The sequence below is a fragment of the Microtus oregoni genome, unplaced genomic scaffold (assembly GCF_018167655.1).
Source record: "Microtus oregoni isolate MIOR12 unplaced genomic scaffold, Mior012 000098F_ref0000018, whole genome shotgun sequence".
Classification (NCBI taxonomy): Eukaryota; Metazoa; Chordata; class Mammalia; order Rodentia; family Cricetidae; genus Microtus; species Microtus oregoni.
Window position 1 is genome coordinate 2,286,470 of NW_024544711.1, and position 24,489 is coordinate 2,310,958.

Below are 24,489 nucleotides of genomic sequence, written 5' to 3' on the forward strand. Positions count from 1 at the left end.
ATCAGGCCTGGGTCCCAGGGACTGTGAGCCAGGTTCCCCTAAAACTCGAGCAACCTCCCATCCGACAACTTAGCTAGCCTTGGAACAAAAGTTTCAGTGAGACCAGTGAGCAGAGGGGGAGACCTAGAGAGGAAGGGTGTTGTCTTGGACAGGGCAGTGAGGCCCTGCTCATTTTCATCTAGAGAAGCCTAGAGGGACCAAGGGTCTACACTGTTCTAGGTAGTGCTACCTGACCAAGCCTCTGCCACCAAGATTGCAAATGGCATGGAGTGCCCTTGCCACTTTTTGTCTGACTGGGGAGCTGACATCGTTTGTTTTTGTTGTTTGTTTTGTTTTGAGATGGGGTTTCTCTGTGTAGTCCTGGCTATCCTTGAGCTCGTCCAGTAGTCAAGACTGGCCTCGAACTCAAAGATCAATCTGTCTCTGTCTCCTGAGTGCTAAAATTAAAGGTATAAGCCACCACCGGGCCGAGCTCTGCTGTTTTTAGTGTGTATGTGTGTGTGTGTGTGTGTATGTGTGTGTATGCGTGTGTGTGTATGTGTGTGTATACGTGTGTGTGTATGTGTATGCGTGTGTGTGTATGTGTATGCATGTGTGTGTATGTGTGTGTATGCGTGTGTGTATGTGTATGCGTGTGTGTGTATGTATGTGTATATGTGTGTGTATATGCGCGTGTGTGTATGTGTATGCATGTGTGTATGTGTGTGTATGTGTATGCATGTGTGTGTATGTGTGTGTATGTGTGTGTACGCATGTGTGTGTATGTGTGTGTATGTGTATGCATGTGTGTGTATGTGTGTGTATGTGTGTGTACGCATGTGTGTGTGTGTATGTGTATGCATGTGTGTGTATGTATGTGTATATGTGTGTGTATATGCGCGTGTGTGTATGTGTATGCATGTGTGTGTATGTGTGTGTATATGTGTGTGTGTGTATGCGTGGGGGGGGCACTAGTGCCATACACACCTGTGGAGGTCAGAGGACAACTCTGTGGAATTGGTTCTCTCTTACCATTGCACAGGTATATGGATTAAGCTCAGGTCAACAGGCTCTGTGGGCAGAGCCTTCACCCTCCCGGCCATCTTGTTGCTCACTCCAACCCCAATCTTTTCAAAAGGTTTTTTGTTTTTGTGGGTTTTTCTTTGTTTGTTTTTGCTTTTTTTTACTCTGAGCCTCTTTCTGGGACTCAGACACTCTTGGTTCATTCTTCTGAACAGCCTAGAAATCTCTCTTTAAGCCTCCTGTGGTTTGGTGCCCGTGTTGCTTGCACACCTCCTCCTGTGGTGGAGAGCCCACTGCCTTGACATCCGGCTTGTTTTCTTCCTTGTACAGTTCCTGAGGGAGACTGTAGTGGTCTCGGTTGTCACCTTGGTAGGCTTTAGGGTCACCTAGGAGACCAGACTCCAGGCAAGCCTGTGAGGGGTTATCTACTATCCAGGGGTTGTCCATCTGGTTAATGGAGGGACACTAGCCCACGGAGCACGTGACTCTAGTAGGCCTGGCCCTTCTCCCTCATTCCCCCGGCCTTGTTAAAAACTGTCCATTCCTGAAGCTAGCCCCATCGGTCTATTCCTTTATGCGGCCAATCCCTCCTCCTGAAGCTGACTACCAAGGGCCAGCTATCAAAATACTGAAGTCCGGCAATCAAAAGCCCTGTTTGGCTCACCTCATTAGCATGCCCATTTAAGATTAAACACCTCATCCTAATATGGGGTTTCTCTTTGTACCTCTATAAACTGCCGTTTTCCTATGTGCCACGACTATCTTCCTTCTATCTGGAGGCAGCCCTTTGTCCCTCTGGGACAAATAGACCTATCCCTTTCCCTTGTTCCCTTCCCCTCTCCCTCATCCTCTCTCTCCTGTCTCTTCCCCTTATCTCTGCCCTCTGTCCCTCTGAGGCAAATCTCCTTTGTGCCGAGAGCTTGGTCTTGGGGTGTTTGGGGCTGACTTCGAGGTTCCCTACAGTTAGCCTCTGGGCAAGCCTGTGAAAGGTCATCTAGATTGGGGTGACTGAGGTGGAAACACACTCCCTCTGGATGCAGCACTGCTCTTTGGCGTGGGATCCTGGACTGAGTGGGAAGGAGAAAGCAAGCTGTGCATTTCCCAACTGCAGGTGCAATGTGATGGCTGCCTTAGGCTCCCGCTGCCAGGCCTTCCTTGCCGCAATGGACTGTAACCTTGATTAGAATAAACCCCGCCCCTTCGTTAGATGCTTTGGACGGGTATTTTATCAAAGCAGTGTGTAAAGTAGCTGATACACACCAAACTAGCTTTCTTGTGCTGTCCAATGACGTGCATGGTTCACTGACATGTGTATCCCACGGAGCAGAGTGAGTGGCCTCTTTGCCTCACACAAGCCCCCAGTGGTCCCTGAGGGCAGTGTGTTCCCAGTCCTGGCGTCAGCTTTCTTTCCAGCTGACAGTGTCTGCTCCTGATGAGCAATCTTTCCAGGGCCTCATCTCCTGAGCAGCCGTCCCCTGGGTGTGCTGGGCTAGGACAGGCCCCTTCTGCAGTGACTGTTTTCCAACACACAAGAAAATACGTGTCGGTTGCAGGAATGTTATAAATACATGAAAGGAAGAGAATGTCCCCAATCCCACCATCCAAACAGCTCCTTGGCGCCTCTTTCCCCAAACCGATGCCAAGGTGTCAACGTGAGGGGCCAGACCAAGATTAGCTGCAGCTGGTGAAGGTGACTCTCATCGTAGACACCATAGATGTAGGGTTTGTGACTGAAGAGCCCTTGGGTGCATGGCGGCCTCGACAAGGAGAATGGACTCCCATAGCAAGGAGTATCTCCTTCCCAAATGATGATGCTGCAGTTGAGGGGTCATCTTCGGGGGCAGTGCCTCCTCTGCTGTCTACCCACAACCGCTCTCTACGCTATGCCCCGCCCCCTTCCCCCTCCTAGATCCAGGGTCAGGGCAAACCTGGGTTCCCGTGGAGGAGGGAGTGAAGGCTTCAGTTCTGGTCCTCCAAGGCCCCCACAGGATCTGGTGATTCTCCTGATGTTCCCCTCCTCTCACGGGTCAGGTACGTGGAGTCTCTACTTGAGAAAGAGTGATCCCAGGCACCTGACTTTTCTCCACGATCCTATTTTCCTCATTTTAGCTCTTTTCTTTTTGGATCTTACTTCTTACTATGGAACCCTGGCTTTGAATTCACCACAAGTCTCCTGCCTCAGCTTCCGAGTGTTGGATTGTGCTATCATGCTCAGCTTTCCCCCTTGTTTTTATACGTGAGACGAGGCCATCCAGGTTGGCCTCTAAATCACTGTGTAGCTTGGGATGGTCTTACACGTTCTGACCTCCAGCTTCTACCTCCTGAGTGCTGAGATTACAGGCGTGCACACCGTGCCTATTTTTCTCTGTGTGTGAGTGCATGTATATATGTACATGTGTGTGTGTGCACGTGCGTGCGTGTGTGTGCGCGTGCAGGTGCACATGCCAGAGAGCAGCATCAGCTGTCATCCCTGGTTACTATTTTTTTTTTCTGAGATAGGGACTGTCTCTGGCCAGGAACTTGCCAAAGTATAGGCTGGCCGCTGAAGCCAGGATCCTCCTGCTTCTAAGTGCTGTGTACACTTCCATGACTCAGCATGTTTTTAGGCTTACTTATTATTTTACATCGTATTCCATTCATCTATTGTGTATGCTTGTGTCAGTGTATATATCACAGCGCATGGAGGTCCAAGGACAACTTCAGGAAGCCAGTTCTCTCGTTTACCACGTGGGTCCTGGGGCTTTAACTCAGGTCCTCAGGCTAGACAGCAGGGCCTTTATCTCCTAAGCCATCTCATTGTCACTTTTTGAGTTAAGAGAGAGAGAGAGAGAGAGAGAGAGAGAGAGAGAGAGAGAGATTTCCTTTTAGTTAGCGTGTGTGGATGAGTGTGTATCTGTGACAATTGTTCAGTTAGCATGTGTGGATGAGTATGCATTTGTGACATTTGTTTAGTTAGCGTGTGTGGATGGGTGATATTTGTTTGCAGGTTGTAGTGAGCCGGACAGGATCGCCATTACAAGATGGCGCCGACATCCTGTCTTGTTGGAAATAAACAACTCCATATTTGGCTATGCCTTTGAGAGCTGCATGTCACCCGCTTCCTGCATGCGCGGTGGATGAGGATCCTTGAGCCTATCCCGATACGGTCTGGTGTCAGCTGTTGGTGGCAGCCAATCACAGGGCAACCCGTGTGCCATTTCCCTATTTAAGCGGCTGCCTAAGAGCCCTTCATCCCTTCGCTTCATGCTGTCTCTCCCCTTAGTTCCCTGCCCCTTCGCTCCCTGCCCCTTCACTTCATGCTCTCCCTGTCCTTCCCTTCCTGCCCCTTGTTTTCCCGCCCTCTCGTTTCATGCTCCCCATCAATCAAGGGTACTCCAGTAAAGCGTGTTCTGAGTAGAATCCTGATGTGGTGGTTGTTCTTTCTTGCCGGTCGAGAGGTCCGCCACAGCAGGTGTCTATGGAAGTCAGAAGAAGGTGTCCAGTTCCCTGGAGTCAGAATTATGGGTGGTTTGAACCACCTAACATGAGGCCTTTGGAGGAGCAGGAATCATTCCTAACTGTGATCCATCTCTCCAGCCCTATAGCCCAGCTTTTCTCTTTCTTTCTTTCTTTCTTCCTTCCTTCCTTCCTTCCTTCCTTCCTTTCTTTTCTTTTCTTTTTTTTATAATATTTATTTATTTATTATGTATACAATATTCTGTCTGTGTGTATGTCTGCAGTCCAGAAGAGGGCACCAGACCTCATTCCAGATGGTTGTGAGCCACCATGTGGTTGCCGGGAATTGAACTCAGCACCTTTGGAAGAGCAGGCAATGCTCTTAACCACTGAGCCATCCCTCCAGCCCCTCTTTTCTTTTTTTTTGGGAGAGAGACTTGTTCTCACTGGGTAGCTTTGGCTGTCCTGAAACTCACTCTGTGCACCAAACTGGCCTCCTCGAACTCACAGAGATCCACCTGCCACTGTCTCCCGAGTGCTGGGATTAAAGCACCGCCCAGCTGTGGTTGGACATTTTATCTTATTCACTTTTCAAGTTTTATTTATTATTATTGTGCATGCGTGCACAATGTGTTGTGTGGCTGTGCCTGCCATGGTGAGCACCTGGAGGTTAGAGGACGATTTCATGGGATTGGCTCTCTCCTTCCATCTTTCTGTGGGCTCTTGGAATCAAACCTAGATGTCAGGCCTGCCTCGTGGGGTGTCAAGCCCTTGTAACTGCTGAATCATCTCTGTGGCCCTGGCTGTACAGTTTGTATTCCCACCAACAAAGGGTAGCCTCCACCAAAGGCACTTTCAGCTCAAGGTCAAGGTCATCGACCTCAGCTCCCAGTGCCACCCTTAGTGTGACCAGAGGTTACAATAACTGGTTTGCCTGCAGCTGCCCTGGCAATCTACTGGGCCCTCGGGCTACTTCTCATGGACAGACATCCAGCTGGTTTTTCTTTCTTTCTTTCTTTCTTTTTTTTTTTTTTTTTTTTTTTGGTTTTTCGAGACAGGGTTTCTCTGTAGCTTTGGTGCCCGTCCCGGAACTAGCTCTTGTAGACCAGGCTGGCCTCGAACTCCCAGAAATCCGCCTGCCTCTGCCTCCCGAGTACTGGGATTAAAGGCGTGCGCCACCACCGCCCGGCCCAGCTGGCTTTTCTTGACCCCAAACCTGTATAACCTGTATAATCGCTTTGTGGGCACCTGAATGTCAACATTTCTGTTGGTCCTCGTTCAGTCCCATCTCGTGGGGACAGAGTTAACCCTCCGAGTCCTGACAGCCAGGAGAGCAGCCTAGCCAGAGCTATGGCACACACCAGCCTCTGAGCTACTGTATCCCACTTCAGGGTGACCAGTTAAGGAGTTGATACCACTTCCATTTCAGAGAAGAGGAAGCTGACGCACAGAGAGGGTAAGTAACTTGCCCAAGACGACCAGGAAGTGGCAGAGCTAGGATGAGAGCCTGGGAAGCTTGGGCTTAGAAGAGCGCTGTTGGGAAAGTGCTCATTTGATGCCCAGAACCCACATAAGACAAGACGAGTACGATGCTGGGTGCCTCTGGCCCCAGTCTGTAACCCCAGCGTTGGGGTGGTGATGGGTACATGCACCGCTGGCACTGTACAGCCTAAGCTGTACCCATAGAGCTTCAGGCCAGTGAGACACCTTGTCCCAAACAAAAGAGGTGGAAAGCCCTTGAGGAATGACCTGGAGGCTGTCCTGACTTCCACACTGACCTGCACACATGTGCATATACACCCGCACACACGTGAAGAACCTAGGGAGTTTGATCCAAACACCTTGGTCTGAGCCCTCGCTCTTTTGTCTTGACTTGGGTCTCTAATACCACCTTTCCCTTACCAGTCTTGAAAACACATGGTGACAAATCTTGGTGACTTTCTTCTCGTTGTTATTGTTAGTGGCTCACGCTTGTAGCCCAGCACTTAGGGCAGTCAGCCTAAACCTGGAGGTCAGCCTGGGGCACATGGTAGGACCCTGCGTCAAAGACAAGATGGAACAAAGCAAAACACACACGAAGCACCTGAGCTTAGCGGCATGTTTCTAAAGCCTTGTTCCAGTTGTGTGTAATCTTTATCACAGGTCACCCGAGAGCTGTGTGGCCCTGGCAGCGGGGGCATCCGTCTGTGGTCTCAGCATAGCGTTCACCTGCAGTTACCTAGAGATCTCCATGAAGATGGTGTACCATGTCAGATTGATATTGCTTACCGCCCCCCCCCCCGAGGGGTCCCCAAAACCAAAGGGAACAGAAGTGGGGCTAAGGTACTTGAGTCCACTGGCCTCAGTTTCCAGAACAGGGCATTGGAGAGACGTCTCAGCAGTTAAGGGCACTTGTTTTTCCAAAAGATCCAGGATCAATTCCCAGCACCCACAGAGCAGCTCACAACTGTCTGTAATTCCAGTTCCAGGGAATCTGGCACCCTTATAGGGACTTACATGGAAGCAAAACACCAAAGCACATAAAAAGAAAAAAAGAAAAAAGAAAAAAAGTGAAAGGTTTTCAGCATGGAGTAAGATAATAAATATTTGTTAGCTATAATAAAAATTAATATTATATTATTATAATCTATTATTTTTATTATTATTTTGTTTGTTTGTTTTTTGAGACCAGGTTTCTCTGTGTAGTCCTGGCTGTCTTGGAACTCACTCTGTAGACCAGGCTGGCCTCAAGCTCAGAGACCCGCCTGCCTCTGCCTTCTAAGTGTTGAGATTAAAGGCGTGCCCACCTGGCATTAGCTATTTCTGAAAAGAGTGTTCTGTTTTACTTAGTTCCTTATTGTGACTATATGTGTATATTTGTTGTGGAGATACACACATATATGTATACAACTATATATGTGTATATAATACATATGTATATAAACACATGCATGAAAATATACATTTAAATATGAGGATGTGAGTTCAGGTCCCCAGCACCATGTAAACAGCTGGGGAGGCAGAGGAGGATCCCTGGGACTAGCCAGGCTAGCTGAACCAGCAAGCTCTAGGTTCAGCAAGAGGTCCTGTCACAAAAAAGGAGGAATGATATTAAGACACGTGTGTGTGTGTGTGTGCGCGCACACACACACACACACACACACACACACACACACACGCATGCCCATTCAAGATTGTTTTTGGCTACATATGGTGAGTTTAAAGCCAGTCTTGGATCCATGAGACCCTGAGATTCCTTCTCAAAGAAACAGAAACCATCAGTACCGTGAGATGCATTCATAATATGGTGTAACTATCATTAGTATATACTTCCAGAACTTTTATTTTCAAGATTTTTTTTTATTTTCAAGATTTTATTTTAGTTTTTAGAGATAGGGTTTCTCTGTATAGTTCTCTTCCGGAACTCCCTCTGTAGTCCGGGCTGGCCTTGAACTCACAGGGATCTGCTCGCCTCTGCCTCCCAGCCATTAAAGGTGTGTACTACCACGCCCAGCTTGCTTTTTCCTTTTTGGTCTTGACTCTGGCCCCTGCTGGCACTAACCCCACTTGTGTTTCAATGACCCTGTGTCCTGCAGATACTAGGTCTGTGAACAGGATCACACAGGTTTCTCCTCGGGCTTACTTTGTACCGAACACGATGCATTAGAAGTCCACCCTGTGCAGCAGGTGGCAGATTTCTTTCTTTGCTCCTCCTCCTTTGTGTGTGCTTGCGCACACATATACATACACATATATGTATACATATACATACACATACATACATATACATGTATGCATACACATACACATATACGCACACACATATACACACATATACATATACATACATACACACATATATGTATACATACAATACACATATACGTATACATACACATACACATATATACACATATACATACATATACACATACACACACATATATATACATATAGACATACACATATACATATACACATACACATATACATATACACATACACATATACACATACATACACATATACATACATATACATACATACACATACACACACATACACATATACATATACATACATACACACATAAAATAGATATATTTTGTTTGAGACAGCTCTGGCTGTTCTAGAACTCACTCTGTTGACCAGGCTGGCCTACAACTCAAAGAGAGCCACTTGCTTCTGCCTACTCAGTGCCAGGATTAAAGGCGTGTGCCATTTAAGGGCTCTGTAGTTCTTTCTTGAGTACTGTAGGTCTCTGTTGGTGGCTGTCCCTGTTGCTCCCCGCTCATGGCTGTGCCCGGCGGGGTTTCCCCTTGGCTGTTACAGTTGGCGTGGCCATGGAGCTTTTTAATTAAGACTTCATGTCTAATGCTTCTCTTACCAGGCTCTCCTCAGCCTTCCCCACATGCTCTCCATGTGGCGAATTCAGTCCCGGTTTGTCATGGTTTCCTGCTGAGGATTAGCTGTCCGCTTTCCCCTGACTTTGCTTCTCTTCTTGTGGGTAGAACCCACAAAAAGCTTTGAAAGAAAATGCCCCCAAAGGGGGTGGCACTATTAGAAGACTTGGCCTTGCTGGAGGGAGTGTGTCACTGTGGAGTGGGCTTTGAGTTCTCTTTTCTCAAGCTTCACTCAGTGTGACAGTCAGTGGACTTCCTGTTGCCTTTAATCCCAGCACTCAGGAGGCAGGGAGGCCAATCTGGTCTATAGAACAAGTTCTAGGACAGCCAGGACTTTTTACCTAGAGAAACCTTGCCTCAGAAAACAAAACAAAACAAAAAGGATACAGCTTGCCACCATCTCTACTTCATAATCATAACGGACTGAACCTCTGAAACTGTGAGTCACCCTCAATGAAATGTTTTCTTTATAAGAGTTGCCATGGCCATGACGTCTCTTCACAGCAATAAAAACCTGAACTAAGACAGCCCCATCCCCTGCTTCTCCTATTTCAGGTCCTCGGATCCCCTCCTCCTTCATTGGTGATCTTTTTCTCTTGTCTTGAATGTGCATTTGTAGCTCACTCTTCAGGAGGAGGATATTGTTAATTAATTGATTAAAAAAATTAAATAAGGGCTGGAGAGATGGCTCAGAGTTTGAGAGCACTGACTGCTCTTCCAGAGGTCCTGAGTTCAATTCCCAGCAACCACATGGTGGCTCACAACAATCTGTAATGGGGTCTGGTGCCCTCTTCTGGCCTGCAGGGATACACACAGACAGAATATTGTATACATAATAAATAAATAAATCTTTAAAAAACTTAAATAAAATATAATTTACACTATTCCCCCCTTCCCTTTACTTTTTTCTTTTTGTTTGTTTGTTTTGTTTGTTTTTCGAGACAGGGTTTCTCTGTACAGCTTTGGAACCTGTAGACCTGTAGACCAGGCTGGCCTCATCCTCGTAGAGATCCACCTGCCTCTGTCTCCCAAGTGCTGGGACTAAAGGCATGTGCCATTACTGCCAGGCCTCATTAACATTCTATTTAAAGTGGTGGCCCCTACTTCTCCCCTACTTAGCGACACCATGCAGTTACATGACTTGTGCAGACCCTTTTTCTTGCATGCTTTAGCTGGGCGCTGGCACCTGAACTGGGGTGGGGGAGCCCCCCATCTGATCCCATTTCACATGCTGTCTTGGGCAGAATGATTCTTAGCTCAACTTGCACTTATTCCATAACAGGGTTTCCACTTCTGCCTATGGCCTAGTTTGATGTCCTGAGAGCTCCCCAGGGCACAGTTAGGGAAGGGCTATGCCTAGGCCTGCCTCCCTCGGGCCCTGGTGATGGAGTGCCCACCACGCCTTAGCCCCTATCACTTGGTTCAATCCCTGGAGGCATCCACCCCTTACCTTGCAGGCTGTGCCCCTTCCCCATCCTACTCCTTGGTCCTCCCCATCCTCTGTCCTTCCACTGAGCCATTCCCCAGGCCTCCTGATTTCCTTTCTGTCTCCCTGTTACCGCTGTTGACAATACTATGAACATCCATAACTTCTCATGCATATTGCTTCTTCCCTCTATCTCCTACTGGGAGGGGCAAGACGTGATTGATTATTTATTTACTTATTTATTGAGACAGGGTGTCACTTGGCAAGTCTGACTGACGTGGAACTCACTATGCAGACCAGGTTGGCCTCAAACCTACAGAGACCTGCCTGCCTCTGCCTCCTGAGTGCCCACCATGGAATGTAATGATAACACACACGTTCATTACAGGCATATGCCGCCAAAGTTGGACCTATAGGGAGTTTCTTCTTTTTTTTAAGATTTATTTATTTATTAAGCATACATGTTCTGCTGGCAAGGAAGGCACCAGGTCTCATTACAGATGGTTGTGAGCCACCATGTGGTTGCTGGGAATTGAACTTGGGACTTCTGGAAGAGCAGCCAGTGCTCTTAACCACTGAACCATCTTTCCAGCCTCAGGGAGTTTCTTCTTATACACCTGCATCTGCTTTCTTTCTTCAGGATTGCAAGTAGCACAAGTTGGTCTCTAAGTGGCTGAGGATGACATTGAACTTCTGCTCCTTCTGCCTCTGCCGCCGGAGTACTGGAGTAGCAGGTGAGAACCATCGTGCTTGGCCTTACATAGTGATGGGGTTCTGGACCCAACTCTACTACCAACTGAGCTATTAACACATCCTCAGCCTCAAGAAGAATGAAGATTTATGTCTGCTTTGTTTCCTGATATGAGCTATCTACAATTGGGATCAAGTTCAATATATATTTATTAAACAGATGAGAGAGTGGAGACTATATGATAATTTAGAATCCTTTAATCTAAAATTGTGTTTGAGCCCAATGTCTAATATGGCAGTTTGATGGCTGTGGTAGTTTGAATGTAATTTACCCCCATAATCCCACAGGGAGGGGCACTATTAAGAGGTATGGCTTTGTCGGAGTGGGTGTGGTTTCATTAGAGGAAGTGTGTCACTGTAGGGGTGGGCTTTGATGTTTCCTATGCCCAAGATACTCCCAATGTCTCAGTTGATGTCTTGTTGCCTACAAGATGTAGGTCTCTCAACTACTACTCCAGCACCATGTCTGCCTGTGTACCACCATGCTTCCCATCATGATGATAATGGACTAAGCGTCTGAAATTGTAAATGAGCCCCAATTAAATGTTCTCATTTATAAGAGTTACTTTAGGGGGCTGGAGAGATGGCTCAGCGGTTAAGAGCACTGCTTGCTCTTCCAAAGGTCCTGAGTTCAATTCCCAGCAACCAGCTCACAACCATCTGTAATGAGATCTGGTGCCCTCTTCTGGCGTGCAGGCATGCATACAGACAGAATACTGAGAATACTGTACACATAATAAATAAAAAAAAATCTTTAAAAAAGAAAAAGAGTTACTATAGTCCTGATGTCCCTTTATGGTAATAAAAACCCTAATTAATGCCAGGTGGTGGTGGCACACGCCTTTAATCTCAGCACTTGGGAGGCAGACACGGGTGGATCTCAATGAGTTTGAGGCCAGCCTGGTCTGCAGAGCGAGTTCCAGGACACCAGTACTGTTTGTTACACAGAGAAACCCTGTCTCAAAACGCAAAACAACCCCCCCCCAAAACAAAACAAAACAAAACCCCAAAACAAAACAAAACAAAACCCCAAAACAAAACAAAACAAACCCAAAACCAAAACCAAAAAATCCAACCAATCAACCAACCAACAACAAAAACCCTGACTAAGACAACGGCCATTTGAGTTGTATGCTAGACAGCAGTCATTTCTTCTCTCCTGGTGGTTCTTGGCATTTGTCCCAGATTTCCCTGGGGACATGGTACCTTCCACCATCAGTACCTATGAATGACCTGGGACTTTATTATAGGTCCTTACTCCAAGTCCCTCCTCTCAGCTCAGGCCTCAGTGATTGGTTAGTTCACCTTGCCTGTGAAATGAATTGGGCCATGTTTGCTTCCTCAGAGCTGGGTGGCTAGCACTGCCTCAGCCTCCAGGACCCGCTGGAAGAGCCTGCATTGTAAGGAAACAGCACAGGAGTCCTGGGTTATACGGGGAGGGCCTGCAGAGTAAGGACTGCGTATCTCCAGGTGGGAGGGGCTAGCACATGGTGGACAGTCCAATCACCCCAGGGGAGTGGGCATGGATATAGACCTTCCCTAGCTGTGCTCTGGGGAACTCACAGGCCTACAGGGTAGGTCTTTGGCAGGGGTATAGGGCCTCACACACTATTATAGCTGCAAGCCAAGCCGGGATGCACTGAGCCCGAGGCAGCATGGGAAGTGGGCAGATCGGGAGCGTCCCAACCCTAGCTCATGGGCCAGCACCTAGGAAAAGAGGCCCATGCAAGTTCCTTAACTGTGAGCAATATGGTTGAGGCTTTGCGGCTTAGCATGTGTTCATGTGTTCAATACCCAGAACCCCCCAAACAAAACAAAACTGTCAGCAAGCAACAGTGTCCTTAAAGGTGGGGTGGCATGAATAATGCTCGCTTCCTTTGGAGAATGTAGAATAGGTTGACCAGTTTGGACGACTCCATAGGAAGTGTTGGGCCATGGTGGCACATGCCTGTAATCTCAGTCTTAGGAGACTTTAAGGGAAGTTCCGGTACATAACTAGTTGAAGGCTAGTCTGGGTTAACTGGAAACCTACTTCACATTCTCGTCTCTCAAGACTTGGCAGAAGCTCTGTGCAAGGGCAAAATAAAAGTTAGCATGTGTTATCTTTGTGTGCTCTCTGGAGTCAGGCTTCTGCCAGGTGGGGCAGTTGCAGTTTCTGTGTCCACCAGCAGGTGGCGGCACAACCCCAAAAGAGTCCTTGATCGACTCCTTTCTCCCGGGTGCGTGGAGGGTTGGGCGGGACAGATCTGGGCGGTGACACTCATACTTTCCCTGATATATCAGGACTTGGGGCGAAGTCCCTGCATTTCCCTCAGTTCTCGGTGGTCGTTGGCACACGGAAAGGGCGGCCTTTGTCACCACGAGATAGGAGAGTTTTCGTTTCCATCCATATTGTGAAAGAATACGGTCTTCGGAGACATCCTGCTCGAAGTTGAGTAAATACTAAAGTTGGATTAGATAAAGGATTTCTCGAAGGAGTGAGAATCGGAACTCTGACGCTGGTGATAGACGGCTGTGGCTGGAGGTCCGTCGTAGCCAAGGCCGAGTGATGACTCTTGGATGGATGTCTACTCTTCCTAGTGCCCTTTGGCGAGGACCCGCAGTAGGTGCCTGCCCAGTGATGTGGTGCGCTGTAATTCCAGGTGCTACCAGCAGAGGGAGGCAGGGAGCCATCCTCTCCCGGCCCGCTTCCTCCAGCGCCAGCTAGCTCTCTTGGGGAAAATGCAGTTTGGACCTAGCCAGCCTGGGCAAGTTCCGACTTGTCAGGTGTCCCCCGGCTTTTGAGAAACCTTGTCCTACTCGCTTCTTACAGCACTGAGGGATCCTCTTTCCCTGAACTCAGGGATGAGTGGCACTGGCCGCTCTAGTCCCAGCAGCTCTGGGTAGGACAGATGGGGTGCTCCTTGAACCCCTTATTACTCAGGCCTGGATGGACCCCAGGAAGTAGAGGGTTCCCACCCCATCCCGCCATCGCCAGTTCCCGCACTCTCCTGGGCAGGCTCCCAGAGACCCACAAAGGCTCTCAGATGGAGTTCTGGGCCATGTACTGCTGTGCCCTGGGACCACGGCCTGCTGGCTCTAGGCACTGCAAGTCCCTGGCCCTCCCCTGTAGGGCTTTGTCCACTGTCCTGGCTCGGGCTGGCAGCAGCTGCTTGCTAGGGGAGGGGAGAGGAGGGGCAAACCTGGAGCCCCTGCAGCCTTCCTTCCTGGCTGCCCCATTTTGCTCCCAGCCTCTCACGGTTCTCCCAGAAAGGGCCTGTCGGGTGGAAAGGGTCTCTCCTCTTCCCCACACAGGTTCTAGGTAGTATTCTCATTTCCAGATAACACTCTGAGGTTCCAAGGACTCAGCCCAGCTTCTGTATCTCCCTTCGCAGGCTCTTGACATGTGGCTTCCCTCTTCTGGCCCTGTAGAGTCCTTGGCCCTTGCAGGGACTGGTCGCTGGCCTCGTATTCATTCTGTTTGGTTCCTATTGTACGCTTTCTTGGCTGGTGGTAGATCTGGGGACTTAGAAAAGAGAGAAGGGACCTAACCCCAAGGAGCAGCTGTTCAAACAATAAGGAGGGGCATGTTGTGACTGTGAAGGCCCTGGAACCTGGAGGGGTGTCTCCTAGGTCTGGGGAAATCTCCGGAGAGGTCCCTTCCTGCTGTCTCCCACCCAAAGGGCAGGACCCATCACCCCTTGTTTTTTTTTTTTTTTATATGCTTGCTTTTGTTTCAAATCCCTTTTAGCATTTACAAGAGAGGGTGCACAGGGATGCTGGTGTGGCTGATGTGGAGAGGTCAGAGAGGAGCTGGGACAGAAACAGTAGAGGACTCCGGAGGCCATGTGAAGATGGCGATGGTGGCACCGAGTCACAGAGACTCACTGCATGAGTGTGAGCAGGAGAGTGTGGGGTCTTTCCGTAGCCACCCCCATAGCTGCAGGGCTTGAATGCTTGGAGTGAGGGGTGGAACCAGTTGTAAGGACACCATAACAGTCAGGGAAGAGAAGGTGGCTGGGCTAGGATGGGTGGCAGTGGGACTGACCAAAAGGGTTAACTTGGGACATAGGTGGCGTGCCTCAGACTGTCCGGGCATTGGATGTAGTGGAAAGGAAGGCAAAGATGGCTTTCAGGGTTAGACTAGGTGGGTGGAGGAGTGGGAAGAGAGCTGGGGGCTCCGCTGGGCTGAGTTAAGGCAGGAAGGAACCTCAGCCAGCACTGGTGTCTAGGTCTGACCTGGGGACCATGTGGCTGGCACTCACTGCATTTAGCTTGGTTTTGAAGCTAGTCGGATCTCAGAGTGTAGAGAGTGGCGGGGGGGGGGGGGGCAAGCACTGAGAGAGAGAAAGCGGAGGGACCAGGGGTCATGGCTAGGGAAGTCCTGGGAGGAAAGCGGAGTCCTATTGTATGCTCAATACAATTGTATGTCCCTCAAGACAGCATCAAACACTTCAGAATAAAGAAGTCTGCATACTGGATAAGGGCTTGGCATTGCCACGAGGCCCAGGCTACAGCACCTTTATATATGATTTTGGGGGGGCCTGGCTAGGTAGGCGTGCCTACTGCATCTACTTGGGGGTGCAAGAAATGTTGTCTTTCCCTGGCATCTGTGGCCTTGTGCCAGGCTCACAGCATGGTGAGAAGAGGGTGGTTGATTCCAGCTCCTCGAGGGGTCTGCAAGCTCAGGTGCCCGTGTGCAACACCCACCCTGCACATCCGTAACTGGGAGCTGTGCTGGTGATCCTCGGGGATGGTGATCCTTGGGGATGGTGATCCTCGTGGATGGCGTCATGGATTGCGTGAGGGCAGAAGAGCTGAGATCTGGGCTAGAGTCTGTTAATGTCAATGGCCATCTTGGCAGAATCTAGACTCGCCTAGGAGACAAATCTCAGGATGTGTTGGTGAGGGAGTTTCTAGACGGGGTTAACAGAGGTGGAAGACCCACCTAAATGTGGCTAACACCATTCCATGGGCTGGGGTCCTGAACTGGGGGTGGGGGAGGAGAAAGAGAACAGGGCACCAGCGCTGTCTTTCCAATGCCACCAGCAGCCTTGAGTTCCTGCCAGCGAGCCTTTGCCCACGACTGTGAGCCCAAACCAGCCCTTCCTTCCCCTAAGCTGCTGCTGTCAGGTGTCTGGGGAAAGCAGCCTGAGAGGTCCTCAAGAAAGAGGAACTGGAGACAGCTGTCAGGGACACTCAAGGAGGCCCCATGTGCTGTGGACAGGAATGAGGACCTGGCTGTGGGAGGGCAAGTGACGGCATATGCCCCTCCCTCCCTGCCATTCCTCCCAGCTCTGTGTATGGACGCTGGGCAAGCTTAACCTGATCTTACAGGGCTCAGTCCACGGGAGACAAGAAGTCAGGAGCCAGTTCCACGAGGGCCTCAGGCATACTCGGATTCTAGACAAGCGTTCTAACTACTGGGCTACATCTCCAGTCCGGCAAGTCATCCTAACCAGTAGAAGAGCCACGGTCCACTGAATGGACACACACGCCAGCTCTGTGTGGACAAGCCCCCACTTCACCAGATGGGGTGGGAACCCAGAAGAGTGGTCGGTTCAGCCATGACCTCTGCCTCCTCCTGAGCTCCAGCCACCCTCCTCACCTGCAGGACAGGTCCCCCTCCTCCCAAGAGGTTCTGAGGTCCCTGCATGATGTCTGAGGGTTGGGGGAGGTGAAAGGTTGTGCACTAACCCTCTCTCAACTGCCTGGTTTCTTAGATCTCCTGAAACCCGGGGCAGATGAGGTCTGCTCTTGGAGCATCAGTGTTTTTATCTGTAAAATGGGTTGTTGGATTGTTTTGAGTCAAGTAGGACACAGGAAAAGCATTAGAGGAGATTGTGGGTTTGGTGACCAGAACCGGGAAGCTGAAGAAGAGGGAGAGAGGTACAAAGTGGCCTCCTGTGGTAGCCCCTGCTCCCCCTCCCCTTCTCACCCTTCTCTTCTCCAGCCCCTAGGGCTTGGAGCCCCTTAGCATCTCTCTGAGAGGTAGGGTCTTGCGCTATAGGAGATTTACAGCCAAGCCTTAGTGTGGAGTCCAGGCAGCCTGGTCAAACTCCTCCAGGGAGCTGCAGTCCTGAGGTGGGGGTGCAGGCCATGACTGCCAAGCAGGAGGAGAGGTTAGGGGTCGTACTTCTGTATTCCAGAGTGCTGCCTCTCTTCACTCTTACCAGCGTAGGGTGGCCCTGTCTCAACTCCCATCTACCCAGGGCCTCTCTCTTTGGTCTCTGCTCTTCTGCCCCTTCCAGCGCTGTGGTCCTCAATTCCTCCTGTCACTCCCAAGTCTATCTGTACCTCTGGGTGCCTATCTCTCTCTCTGACTCTCTCTACTTTGCTCCCTAAACTCCAAGGAGAGATCTCCCAGGATGAAAATGGGGATTCTGGGGTGGGGGCAAGGCCCGTCCCTCCCCATCAGGGGCTAGGACAGTTGGGACAGAGAGTGGTTGGGTCGGCCAGAGGTTCGAGGACAGAGGCTGGGCTGGGCTAGGAGGGGGGCGGAACCTCGTGGAACTCCCCTCCCCCACTTTCTTAAAGGGTCCATACAGCGCGGGCCGGTGCGGGACAGAGGTGGCTGCATCTTGTGGGTGGGCGCCCCACGCAAGGTCGCGCGCTCGTGGCCAGGTGCCGCGGGTGGGCCCTCCTGGTGGCCAAGGTCCCCTCCGGGCTGCGCGCGCGCCGGCAGACCCTCCACTCCCCCTCCGCCCTTCCCGTCCTTCCCGCTCCTCCCTCCCTCCCTCCTTCGCTGCTCTGTTCCCTCCCTCCTGCAGTCCGTCCCCTCCTTCTCTGCCCAGCCTCTCCACAGCCGAGGCTCCAACACCTGAAGGGACAGAAGCGGACGCGGGGAGCTCCAACAGGCGGCGGCACGGGACCGCGGGTCCAGGGGTGGCTTCCGCATGGCCCCGCCGTGAGAGGGGACCCAGCTGTTGGGACCCGAGCGGTGAGTGGGGCTACGGATCAACTGCGTCCCCAAGGCCTGCACGCTCCGCGACCCCGCCCCTCTCCTCAGGAGGCCGGCTAGAGACTAGGAAGGGATTTAGGGTGGGGTGGGTGGGGGGGGGGGGAGAGGAAAGCAGGCTGGGTGGCGAGAGCCGCCCTCCGCCCTTTTTGCCCGCTAGGGTCCTCTAACAAAGCTACATTTCGAGATCAATTCTGTGGTGGCTGGAGCATCCAAAGGATGCGGTTGTCATGGAGATGGGGCAGGGAGAGGAAGCCCAAGATGGTCAGGACTGGGCCAGGGAGTGGGGGCGCCGCCAAAGAGCCCCAGTCCCGCCTGCAGGGAGGACGGAGCTGCCGGCCCAATTGTCTCCTGGGCTCTGCCTCCCGGTCCCCTCCTCCTTTTGTATAATCAGTGTTAGCGTGTGCATTGGTGGGATGCCAGTGTCAGTTTGGTGGTCTGTGGTTGGGGTGTTGTGTACTGGGGCCTGCCACAGCTACCTCCACAACGGAACATCTTTGAGGATTTATTTCTCTTTCCAGTTTCCCAACTTTGACAGGCAGGCCTGGGGCCCAGGCCTTTCTCTCTCAAGAGCAGGGGTTCGCTTGGGGGCGTGGCAGGCAGTAGGCAAGGCCAGGCCTCACACAGAATGGCTATAGTAGCATTGAGAGGAGGGGTCCTTGGAACCTGAAGCTGGGTCTGGGTGGGGCAGGGAATCCAGATGTGGGGACCACCGTATTCAGCTGGCTCGCTTCTAGACTCTTGTCCCTGGAGGATCTGGGACTCTCTGAAATAAGAACCGGGGCATTGTTTCTACACAAGACCTTGGGCCCACTGTCCACCCCTTTGTCTTAGGCCCATCTTGCCGGGTCCAGACAGAGATCCGGGGGCAGATGCAACAGTTATAATGCAAGAGGGCACCAGACTCCTCCTGGCAGCTCAGGACAAGCCTAGCTGAGGTGACCGAGACCAGGCAGCCTGCTCTGGGGTTGCTGCTGTAGGAGGGTGGGCCTGGGGGTAGCATTAGGATTACTCTAGTCCCCTCCAGACCCTGAAAACAAGAGCTGCCTTCTGAACACCACTGAGTTAGCTTGAGGGATAGCAGGCACGGAGTGTGGGACCCCCTCTAAGTCTACCCTCCCCCTTGAGCAGATGCCTTCCTCCCAGGGAAGCTGCAAGATCTGTGGCCAGGGGTCTAGGAATCAGGACAATGAACCAGTCACTCTTCTGGTTCACTCAGGGGTCTGGAGGAAGAGAATTGTTCCCCCAAAGCCCTTTCTCCCGCTGCATGGAGCTAGGCAGTGGGTTCTGAGTAGGGCTCCTCCAGCGGTTGATCCTGGGGGATAAGAGCAGCCCCTATAGGCATGGCTGAGCCTCCAGGGGGGGGAGTGAGTAGGTAGCTGTGACCCAGCTGAAGGCAGAGGAATGACAGGTGTTCTTAGAGGCCTCTTCAGCTGGTGCCTCCTGTAGGGTTGAGGTCTCAATGCCCAGGTGATTTGTCCCTGGAGCTCTGAGTTGCCTTGTGCCAGACTAAGGGGTCTCCTTCCTGCAGGCTTGCACTGTCTGCATATTACCAGGAAGGGGACAGATATCCCAAGCAGATCTAGGGTCCTTCCTCAAAGGAGAGAGAAAGATAGTTGGGATGACTTCCTGCTCTCCGTGAGCCCGAGAGACAGGGAATGTCACTGCCCTGCTTCCCTTGATCGAGCAGAGCTGCTGTGTGGGGTATCCCCCGACACCTGTGAGTCTTTGGAGGGAGGCACCATTATTGCCCCCTTTCTGATAGAGAGATCTCTGGGCCCAGAGGGCAGTTGTCTGCTCCACGTATCTTGTGGAGTGAGAACTACATCTGGGGAGGACTTCCTGAGGCTCAGATCTGTGTCCCCAGCTACCTCTTCTGCTGCCCTGGAACTACAGCCCAGGGCAGAGGTGAGCCTGAGAGCATTCCAGTCTGCATGGGTGTGACCTTGGGGGATACCGAAGCGCTACACTGGGGTCTCCTTGGCAGGTGAGGTGAAGGCGTTTTCCTCTGGGCAGCCTGCAGACTGAAGCTACCTCTCTTAGACGATGCTCTGGACCTCCTCTGCCAGATGGTCTTTTCCAGGAAAATCTGTTTTGAGAAGCATCTTGTGTCTGGGCTTCCATATTTAGCCTGCCTCCTTATACGGGAGGATATACTCAGACTGTCACCCCTCAAGGGATGTTTGGGGGTGGGGTGAGTCCAGGGCGACACTTGGCTCCTTGTCTCAGCTTAGCCAAGATTGGAGGTCCTGCCCTGGCTGTGATATGTCCGACTGGTCTCTCTGGGGTCTGGTCGCGTCCTGAGAGTCCTGTTCTCCCCTGAGCTTGGTGCACACTAGAGTCAGGCTCACTGTGGGTGGTGAGTCCTCCTGAGTTGTGCCTGCGTGTTTGGGTGACTGGTATTCAGGTCAAGGCAAGCCCAGGGCCCAGTTTGCTTCAAGGCTGTGGGTTGCTGCGAGTAGCAGCACCCTTTCCTTGCCTCCTGCTCAGAGCCCCAGTTTGCCTCTTTGGGGCCTTGTCCTGAACCCCCTTCATTCTCCTGTCTCATTCCAACTCGACACAACCCACATAAACCCACACCCCCTTCATCCAGGGGCCTGGATTTGCCAGGGCCAGCATCTGGCCACCCTTCTTCCTCCCTTTGCTCCCTCGTTTGAAAGTTGAAGGCTTTATAACATGTCACCTCAAATTAAATTCCCTGAGTCAAGGACGCTTTCTCCCTGCAAAACAGTTATACTATTACCATACCTGAAAAACTTAGTAATGATTCAGTTTGCCTCATAGTCAGCCTCTGTTCAAGTTTCTCTAGCGGTTCTAGTAACATCTTTTGTAAGTATTTATTATAGATCTTTCTTGTTTGTTTGTTTGGTTTGGTTTGGTTTTTGAGACAGGGTCTCTCTCTCTCTAGTTCTGGCTGTCCTGGATCTTGCCATGTAGATCAGACTGGCTTCAAACTCACAGAGATCTGCCTGTCTCTGCCTCCTGAATGCTAGGATTAGAGGTGTGCACCACCACACCTGGCTATAATGTTTTTGGCCAAGGAGCATTTGCTATATTTAGTTATATTTTAGCATGTACTATATTTAGTTATGTTTTAGCTCAGGATTAATCCTGCTTTTTCCCCTTCCATTTTTGAACTAGGGGTCTTATGTGGCCCAGGCATCACGATCTCAAACTCACTGTGTAGCACTGAGGAAGACTACGAACTCCTGGTCCCCTTGCTTTCACACCCCCCCCCCCCAATAGGGTTTCTCTGTGTAGCTTGGAGCCTGTCCTGGAACCTTGACCTTGAACTCTGTAGACTTTGAACTCACAGAGATCGCCTGCTTCTGCTTCCCAAGTGCTGGGATTAAAGGCGTGCGCCACCACTGCCTGATGATTCCACATTCTAAATGCAGGGATTTCAAGCATGCTCCACCATGTTCAGCTGCTAATCACCTGACTTCAAAAGTTTTTTGGTTTTTTTTTTCGAGACAGGGTTTCTCTGTGAGTTTTTTTTTCTTATACTGTTCTTATGACCTTATCAATTTTGGAGTTGTGTGGAATCCCATATTCTGGTTTGTCTTCTTGCTTGCTACTGATCAGATTCACATGTTAAATATCCGTGGACAAAGCCCATATGTGATGTCCTGTCCTCAGTGTCACACCAGAGGGTAAACCTCACAACAGAGAGTGTTGTGTGAGCCACTTGCCTGATTCCTTACTCGCTTTTGCCTATGTCCAGAACTCCATCCACTTGGGCGTCCCTGCAGCAGGGATGTACAGCTTTGTTCCATCAGAACAGATCAAACCCGATACAGACTGGATCGCTCTCCAAGTTTACCGCCTCTGGGTGGAGGCAGGTGCTGCTCGTGGGGTGGGGAGATGGTAGTGAAGGGTGTACCAGGAGTGGCAAGAAGATGGGAGTAAGGTGGAGAAACTGGAGCACCTATGGAGAGTGAGGACTGACACCCCAGGTACTGGGAGCCCCTGAGGGATTTTACAGAGGTGAGTGATGGGGTCTTTTTTTTTTTTTTTTGTGCACCGGAAGCTTCTCTGAGGCAGAATAGGATTGGCTGGGTAGTATGTTGGTTGAAAGCCTATTTAGGAGGCCGTGATGTGGCCCAGCACCAGATGCTTGGAAACTGTAGTGCTTCTGGAGTAACGCTTCTCATGGGTCCTGTGCCTACCGGGGTAGGGGTCTGGGGAAAGGGATGTAAGGAGAGCTTAGAGGCAGAGGGGCAGCATCAGTGTGAGGCCAGAAGCAGGGGGTGACCAGGGAGCTGTTTCCTGTGACTTGGGAAGGGTCACGGTGGATGGGGGTGGATGGAGGAAGTGGATGGGAGACACCACTTCTCAAGATTCTGAAGCTTCTTTTGTGGTGAGGGCACAGGAAGGCCACACACAACCTGCCGCAGCCGTGAGTGGTGAGCATCCGGGCACCAGCTGGGGTACTTGAGCAGGGGAGCGGCCAGTGTATAGGCAGCTGCCCTTGCAGGAGTCAGGAGACTCTCCTCTTCCCAGAATCCTGTTCCCCACCTCATGCTACTTTATCAGACTCCATTGAAGCTCTCCCTAGTGAAACCCAGCGCTTGGCTCCCTCCAGCCTGAGGAAAACCACAGTCTGTCCCCTCATCTCTCACAGTTTGTCCAACTCACAAATTCAGATGGGTCTGCAGCTGTCCGGCACTTGGTCATGGCCCAGAGCCCACTGCCTCCTCTTCTGCTCAACACTTCCTTGTTGGCCCTCAGCCAGAGTCTTAGGGTTTTTTTTTTTTTTTTTTTTTTTTTTTTTTTTTTTTTTTTTTTCTGTGATGAAGCACCATGACCAAAAAGAAAGTTGGGGAGGGAAGGGTTTATTTGGCTTACATGTCTACTGTTCATCACTGAAGGAAGTTAGGACAGGAACTCAAACAGGGTAGGACCTGGAGGCAGCAGCTGGTGTAGAGACCATGGAGGGATACTGCTTACTGACTTGCTCTCCATGGCTTGCTCAGCCTGTTCTCTCTCTCTCTCTCTCTCTCTCTCTCTCTCTCTTTCTCTTTTTTCCCCAAGACAGGGTTTTTCAGTATCTTTGGAGCCTGTCCTGGAACTCCCTCTGTAGACCAGCCTGGCCTCAAACTCAGAGATTTGCCTGTCTTTGCCTCCTGCTGAGTACTGGGATTAAAGGTATGTGCCACTACAGTTCAGCGCTCAGCTTGCCTTTTCTTTTTCTTTTTCTTTTTTTTGAGACAGGGTTTCTCTGTGTTGCTTTGGAGCCTGTCCTGGAACTAGCTCTTGTAGACCAGGCTAGCCTTGAATGCACAGAGATCCACCTTCCTCTGCCTCCCGAGTGGTGGGATTAAAGGCATGAGCAGCTTGCTTCCTTATAGAACCCAGGACCACCAGCCCACAGATGGCACCACTTACCATGGGCTGAGTCCTTCCCTATCAATCACTAATTAGGAAAAACCCTACAGCTGGATTTTATGGAGGCATTTTCTCAGCTGAGGCTGAGGCTTCCTCTTCAGATAACTCTAGCTTGTGTCAGGTTGACATAAAACTACCCAGCACACTTGGGTTCTCCTTGCCCACATTCCTTTCAGCCAAAGCCATTGAAAAAACAGAAACAGAAGTCCCAGCTTCCTCAGTTGCCTGGACCAAGTTCACCCATCCTCCTGTTTCTGCACCTCTGCCCTGCCTTCCTCCTGCCACTGTGGGCCAGGGCCACGTGTCCCTCTCCTGCCCAAGGCTACCCTTGGCCCTTGTACCAGACCTTATCGCCTCTTGCCTGCTTGAAGACACTGTTTGTCAAGTGTCCCTTCTGCAGCATAGTTCCCTTCTCTGTCAGGGTCATTTCATCAGGAGGCGCCCTGCTATTTCTTCTGGAAAGATTGTTCTTTTGTTGTCTCCAGCCAGGGCCATTGCATCACTCCTCCCTCTAGCAAAGTCTGCCAGGACTCCGCATCCTCTCCTCAAGCTCTCCCAGACTTTACTCAGGTGTGAGGGCCCCACTGCCTTTCCTCACTGCTTTTTTCAAGGTCACCAGTGGCCTCCACCTTGGTACAGCTGAGCCAGCCTCCCAACCTTGCCTGCAACACCCCACATCCTGTCTCCTTCCTTGAGCTGCTTTCTTGGCTTCTAGGTCACTTGTTCTCCCGTTTGCTTCTGATTTCGTGTGTTGCTGCTGGCTCCCTTCTTCTCCCTAGAAATGGGAGCACTCCAGAGGAGCACTCAAGGGGAGCACTCCAGGGGAGCACTCCAGGACTCAATCCTTGCACAGCTGCCTGGCCAGGACTTTACATTGATTTCACCTACTGTTGCAGTTTTGAGTGCCTGCCACCCGTGCCTTGCTGGCCCCACATCCACCTGTGTGTTCATGCCCCCAGCCTTACTTCCCCTGTAAACTTCAGGGGCTTGTCTACACTTCAGCTTTCATGCCAACAGGATGCCTGCACCTCAGCTCCTCCAACATGAGACTGCCGTCTTCCTCCCAGGCCTGTCCCACTCATCCCTCCCCATCAGGGGTGCCACCTCCATCCTTCTGGATGCTCAGGGTCTTGACTCTGCTGCGTTTCTCCTGTTGAGGCTTTGCCAAG

General features: G+C 51.0%; 1 protein-coding gene across 2 annotated transcripts in view; it reads left to right on the forward strand.

Moving 5' to 3' along the window:
• Nucleotides 1-24,489, forward strand: part of LOC121442979 (PH and SEC7 domain-containing protein 2) — a 137,604-nt gene that overhangs the window by 54,025 nt on the left and 59,090 nt on the right. Inside the window, exon 1 of one of the 2 annotated variants that reach the window (XM_041644633.1) lies at nucleotides 17,746-17,914. The exons of the other annotated variant lie outside the window; for it this stretch is intronic. The gene's annotated coding sequence lies outside the window, so the exon portion shown is untranslated. Of the gene's footprint in view, nucleotides 1-17,745; nucleotides 17,915-24,489 lie in introns of those variants that run through there. 2 annotated transcript variants of the gene reach the window in all.